This window comes from Carcharodon carcharias, chromosome 8 (genome assembly GCF_017639515.1).
Source record: "Carcharodon carcharias isolate sCarCar2 chromosome 8, sCarCar2.pri, whole genome shotgun sequence".
Classification (NCBI taxonomy): Eukaryota; Metazoa; Chordata; class Chondrichthyes; order Lamniformes; family Lamnidae; genus Carcharodon; species Carcharodon carcharias.
The window spans coordinates 48,672,673-48,679,479 of NC_054474.1; the positions used below are offsets into that span (position 1 = coordinate 48,672,673).

Genomic DNA, 6,807 nt, shown 5'->3' on the forward strand with positions numbered 1-6,807 from the left:
GCGGTGTACCTCGCATAGATCCATTAACACCTTTTTTATGCAATGCCTCTCCATGTAAAACACAACTGCACTGGCCTGTTTCTTCATATACAATCAAGTCTCCTCTCAACTTTCTCCTCTCCAAGGAAAACAGTCCCGACTTCTCCCATCTTTCTTCATAACTAAAGTGTCTTATCCCTGGAACCATTCTTGTAAACCTCTTCTGCACTTTCTCCAAAGCATTCACATCCTTCCTACTGTGTGGTGCCCAGAACTGTGCCCAATACTCCAGCTGAGGTCTAACCAGTGTCTTATATAAGTTCATAAAAATGCCCCTATTAACGAGGCCTAGAATACTGTATGCTTTAGAAACAGCTCTCTCTACCTGTCCTGTCACCTCTAATGACTTACGTACATAATACACTCAGGTCTCTCTGCTCCTACACATCCTTTAGAATGTATCCTTTATTATACTGTCCATGTTCTTTGTACCAAAGTGTATCACCTCACACTCCTCCACATTGAACTTCATCTGCCACCTATCTGCCCATTCCACCAATGTGTCAACATCCTTTTGAAGTTCTACACTGTACTCCCCACAGTTTACAATTCTCCCAAACTTTGAAATTGTCCACCACACACCAAGATCTAGATCATTTATATATATCAGGAAAAGCAAAGGTCCCAATACTGACCCCTGGGGAACTCCACTACAAACCTTCTTCCAGCCCAAAAAATACCCATTAACCATAACTCTGTTTCCTATCCCTCAGCCAATTTTGTATCCACGTTGCTACTGTCCCTTTTATTCCATGACCTATAACTTTCCTCAAGTCTGTTGTGTGGCACTGTATCGAACACCTTTTGGAAGTCTATATACAACCATATCAATGGTCTTGCCCTCATCAACTATCATCTTCAAAATAACTCCAAGTTAGTTAGACACAATTTTTCTTTAACAAATCCATGCAGACTCTTCCCAATCAATCCAAAATTTTCCATATGACTTTTAATTCAATCCAGAATAATTGTTTTTAAAAGTTAAACCGCCAAAGTTAAACTGACTGGTCTGTAATTGCAAGGCAGATCTTTACCATCTTCTTTGGCACAATTCCAGTTTCTAAAATCTACTATTTTATCATTAACTTCCCTCCTATTATGGAATATACACTATCTGTATCTTGTAATTTATCTACTTTAAGTCCCAGTGACTCTTTCAAACCCGTCTCGTTTTAATATTTATATCCATTAATTATATTTTTTCTGCCTTCCAGCATTGTTCTCCTCTGATACTCCAGCAGCACTTCCTTGAACCTCTCCTTGCTGTATTCAGAATTGTTTGTTAGACAACCAGTCGAACAACATAAAAGCAGTGAAGATATTGAAACATTGGGAACACCAAAGTCATTGTCTTCATTCCCTTGCCACAAATTTTGTACCTGTGCCACAGGTTCATAAATGGTGGCGGGTAATTAGACAACAAATGGGAGGAGGAGGTTATTGAACATCCTGAATCCCAGTGATACGGCAGCCTAGCCTAAGTGCAGAAGACAAGGCTGTAGCATTTGCAAGCATCTTTAGCCAGAAATTGAGTGGATAATCCATCTCAACCTCCTCCTGAAGTCCCCACCGTACAGAAGTCAGTATTTAACCAATTCATTTCCTTCCAGGTAATATCAAGAAACAGCTGAAGGTACAGGATATGGCAAAGGCTATGTGCCTTGGCCATATTCCAGCTGCAATGCTGAAATCTTGTGCTCCAGAACTAGCCTTGCCCATAACCAAGATTTCCCAGTCATCTACAACACTGGTATTCATCTGACAAAGTGGAAAATTGCCCAGTGATGTCCTGTCCACAAAATGCAGGAGAGATCCAATTTGATCAGTTAGCACACCATCAGTTTACTTTCAATCACCAGCAAAATGATGGAAAGTGTTGTCAATGGTGCTATCAAGCAGCACTTATTGAGCAACAACCTGTCCACCAATACTCAGTTTATATTCTGCCAGGGCCACTCTGCTCCATAGCTCATTACAGTTTTGAACCAAACATGAACAAAAAAGTTGAATTCCAGAGTGAGGTGAGATTGACTGCCCTTGACATCAAGGCAGAATTTAACTCAAGGAGCTTTAGTAAAATTGAAGTCAGTGGGAATCAGGGGAAACTCTCCATTGACTGAGAGTTATGTGCAGCACAAAAGTAGATGGTTGTGATTGTTGGAGGCCAATCATCTCAGCCTCAGGACATTGTTGCAGGAGTCCCTCAGGCCGGTGTCATAAGCCCAACTGCCTCCAGCTGCTTCATCAGTGACCTTCCCTCCATCATAGGGCCAGAGTAGAATGTTTTGCTGATGATTTCAGTATTCAGTTCCATTCACAGCTCCTCACTGAAGTAGTCCATGTCCGCATTCAGCAAGACCAGGAAAACATTCAGCCTTGGGCTGATAAGTGACAAGTAACATTTGAGCCATACAAGTGCCAGGCAATGACCATTTCCAACAAGAGAGAATGTAACCATCTCCCTTTAACATTCAACAACATTACCATTGTCAAATTCCTCATCATTAACATCCTGGGGGTTACCATTGACTAGAAACTTAACCAGCCATATAAATAGTGTAGGTATAAAGCCAAGTCAGATTCTGGGTAGTTTGCAGTGAGGGGTTCACCACCTGATTCCCAAATCCTTTCCACCATCTACAAGGCAAACATTGGGAGTGTGATGGAATTCTCTCCATTTGCCTGGATGAGTGCAGCCTAAACAATACTGATGAAGCTTGACACTATCCAGGAGAAAGCCTGCTTGAACAGCAACCATCCACTACCTTAAACATTCACTCCCTCCACCACGGGTGCACAGTGGCAGCAACGTGTACTAGCTACAAGATGCATTGCAGCAACTCACCAAGGCTTCTTCAGTAGCACCTCCCAAACCTGTGACCTCCACCACTTAGAAGGACAAGGGAAATAGGGAACATACCACCTGCAAGTTCCTTCTCTAAGTCACACACCATCAAGATTTGGAAATATATCGTCACTGGGTCAAAATTCTTCCTACCTTACAGAACTGTGGGAGTACAAACACCACACAGACTGCAGCAATTCAAGAAGGTGGTTAATCACCAATTTTCCAAGGGCAATTAGGGATAGACAATAAATGCTGACCTTGCCAGAAACACCTATAATTCTGTGAATGAATTTTTGAAAAAATCAATTTTTTCCCCCAGCCAGAGTTGAACCAGACTGTTCACAATTTTGGCATTCTATTTGACTTTGACCTGAGCTTCCAACCCTTTATTTTTATCATCATGGAAACTGGTTACATCCACTTCTATAACTTACCCTGTATCCACCCTTGCCAAACCTGCTGCTGAAACTCACATCCATAAGTATGATTGCAATTGTGTGAACGGCCTTGGGATTTTTTTAAATGTTAAAGGCATTATATCAATACTAGTTGTTGACAATGGAACTGTCTTAATACACTATATATTTTTATTTAAATCTACATTACTAGATAATTTTTAAAATGTGAATACTATTTCTTAAGGGTATATGTTTATATATATAGCTATTTTAGAATTTTACCTTAATGAAATTAAAATGTAAAAATGAACTCTAAGATTCTGAAATAATTATAAAATCAGTTTACAAGCAGGTACATGAGTGATGACAATGTATTTCAAATAAAAACGTTTTTGTTGCGATATCCTTTGGATTAAATTGGTATTTACAATATCAAAATAGCTGCCTGGGAAAAGAATTAGATTTAAGAACAGAGAACTATTGAAACCCAGTCCTGCATTATTAAACTCTCCAATTACACTATTGAATGTATGAATTTTCAAAGGGTGCTTTATAAGATATTACATAGGAAGTTAGCATTTGGACAATTCCTTCATATATATATGTAAAAAATGTTTGAATTCAAATATAGGGTAAAAAATCAATTTTGTAGTTGACAAGAACATAATGAACGGGTGAAGAGTACTGTAAGTGGTATTAAATGGAGAGACAGGTTCGGAAAAGAGATAGATTTTGGATGAAACTAAATGCACAGAAATTTGAGGTTATACATTTTTGGAGGAAGAATGCTAGTTGATATACATTAATAAACCTTTGAAACAGATAAATCCAGGGAGCCAGATATGCAAACCCTTAAATTGGAAAGAGATTATGTCAGCATTGAGAAACACCGGCTACCTCTTGGTACGTTTAAAGTGGACATTTACTGTTCTCAGGGTTAATGGGGGCGATTCTGGCTAATGGGGCTACAGTGAGAAAATTGACCCTCTTTGTATCCAGGTCTTCTTATTGAAGAGGGGCAGCATATCAACCATTTTGGAAGTAAAGTTGTCTCTTAAGCATATAAGTGGAAGCTGAGCTCATACTTCCTGCTGATATTGCCAAGAGGTACCTTGCATTTGGTGAAGAGGAGGGAATAATTTATTGATGTTTTCCTACGTTTGAGATGATATGGATAAATATAAAATTACACAGAACTATAGCAAGAGTGGGTCGGTAGGCGATCTGTTCCCTGCAAAGTTGCTTTTATTATATATTCTTGGGTGGAAGTTTTTTTCCCGAATCCTTATCACTCTGAAACATATCAATTTAAGCAATATACGATCTCTGTGGTATCCATGTTCACAACGCCATGAAGGCGTCGAGATGTTGAAGTCCAGTGCTGCAGGCAGCAACTTTTCTGCAAAAACTTGGGTGCCAATGAAATGTAATTTTCTGATCAAGCTCATGTTCTTCTGTGACATTGTAACGTGGTGCAGTATTGTACTTTGTATAGTGCCATGCACTATTTTTGTAATGAACTTAAATGTGTAAATTGTCACAAAAGATTACAAAGGCTGAGGTGTATTGTTGCTGCGCCACCTATCGTATGAAAAACCTGAAAGATGCGGCAATTCATTGTTACTATAACACGGGTTGAGGGCATTTGCCCTAATGCTGTAAAATACTGTGTACCAAAAAGTTGCTACCTTCCAATATAGACTCGATACATTGTTATTAAAGATATTTGGGTGGAATTTTGAGGGTAGCATCATAGGAAGGCTAGATGCATTTACCTAACAGTCACCGACTATTTTAAAATCAATTTCGGATTTATGGTTTTTTGCATTTTATTTTTAAAACTTAATAAATAATTGGAAATGCTGAGGCGTGCCACCGATTCGATTCGTGACTGGTTTGGTGCTGATAATGGAGAGAGACGGTGATGTTATACCCGAGGCGATGTTACGTGGAGTTGGAATTTGTGGTGCGAGAGATTAGATTTTGGGGCAAGGAGGAAGTGGAGCTTAAAATAAAGGAGCTGTAAATTGCTGATAGAAGGCAGGGTGGAAAAAGGACTGGAACTTGGAAGAAATAAGTTGCAACAGTCAATCATCCGGCTGCTTCTCCGCCACCCACAGCCCGGAACCCAGTAGCAAACTGCTGTGTCACATGGCTTCTAGCAGCCAATCAGAATGGCAGAGCGGCTCACCAGCAGCAATGGGGTTTTATGGCAGCTGAATTGTCAATCAGATTGACTCTTTCCTCCCGGCTTCAGGGGGTGAATATGACTGACATGCAATGCCTTAAGTACCATCACATCAGTTGGTCAGTCTACTTGGGAAGCATTCGGGGGGAAAAAAATAAAGAACCTTAATTGTAAAATAAGACTATTGTGATAAAATAGAATGTGATAAAATGTTTCCGCCCGGTTTCGAACCGGGGACCTTTCGCGTGTGAGGCGAACGTGATAACCACTACACTACGGAAACTGTGATGGCCAAGCTCTTGCTGACAGTCGTTTTGTTAAGTATCTTAGTCATATTCAAATCGCGTTTACATCCTTTTCTTCGTTTCAGTTAATCAATGACTTAAATTGAGGGCTTTTAGCATTTGCTGAATGTCATAATTTTGTCTAAAACACTACGTCAACCGTAGTCTCGCAATAATATTGAGAATGATTCAGGACTGAACGCACTTTTCAGTGAATAATGGGCGTGAGATTTCAATGCTCACCAATCCCCCACTTTAAGTACTTTTTATGTTTTGTAAAAAAAACTACATTCATAATTTATGATCTTTGGCTCCCGCACGCCACCTCATGATTATTTTAAATGACGAAAGTCTACAAAATTGTAGGTGGACTCGACTTTGTGATTTTTCTCGCTGTTTTATTGGATTTTATTTGAAATGTCTCTAATTGAAAAGGCAAAAAAACACGACGAATCATTGAATTAAAATTGTTTTTCACATCCTCCCAAAAAAAACTTGTTTCCGCCCGGTTTCGAACCGGGGACCTTTCGCGTGTTAGGCGAACGTGATAACCACTACACTACGGAAACTTACATAGCAGCACCTCTCCGAGATCTTCAGTTCAATTCAACCGACATCCGGGAGACTCCAAGCTCCCCTCATTGTGACTCCGTGACCCGGATGCAGGACTGGCGCGAACTGCGTCTCAACCTAACGGCCGCCGGTGATGTAACTTAACGGGCCGGGAGCCGTCCTTTCGATCGACACTCTCCTCATGTCTCTATTTTCATGAGTAATCTGCCGCCTCTTGTGGTATGATTTCACCGCCCCGTCTCATTCCCTTTCCCCAGCCCCTTTCCAATTCTCAAGAAACCTTCCCTCTTGACAACCGCAGGCTTTGCCCAGTTTTAAGTTGTGAGATCTCGGGTAATATTTCTCAGCTTTCTAATTTTTCATTATTACATTTGTTAGTTTCTAAAATGGCATCTTTTGGGATTGTTCACGAGCAAGTCCAACGCCTCCCTTCACCTGCCGCACTGGCATTGGACTTATTTCTCCTGAGCTCAGGCT

The 6,807-nt window shown here is 40.3% G+C and overlaps 2 non-coding genes across 2 annotated transcripts; both read right to left on the reverse strand.

Annotated features, from left to right (window-relative positions):
• Positions 1-5,683: 5,683 nt before the first annotated feature.
• Positions 5,684-5,756, reverse strand: trnav-cac. The gene has a single exon. It is a non-coding gene; the product is annotated as a tRNA-Val (tRNA).
• Positions 5,757-6,253: 497 nt separating this feature from the next.
• trnav-aac lies at positions 6,254-6,326 on the reverse strand. The gene has a single exon. It is a non-coding gene; the product is annotated as a tRNA-Val (tRNA).
• Positions 6,327-6,807: the final 481 nt, after the last annotated feature.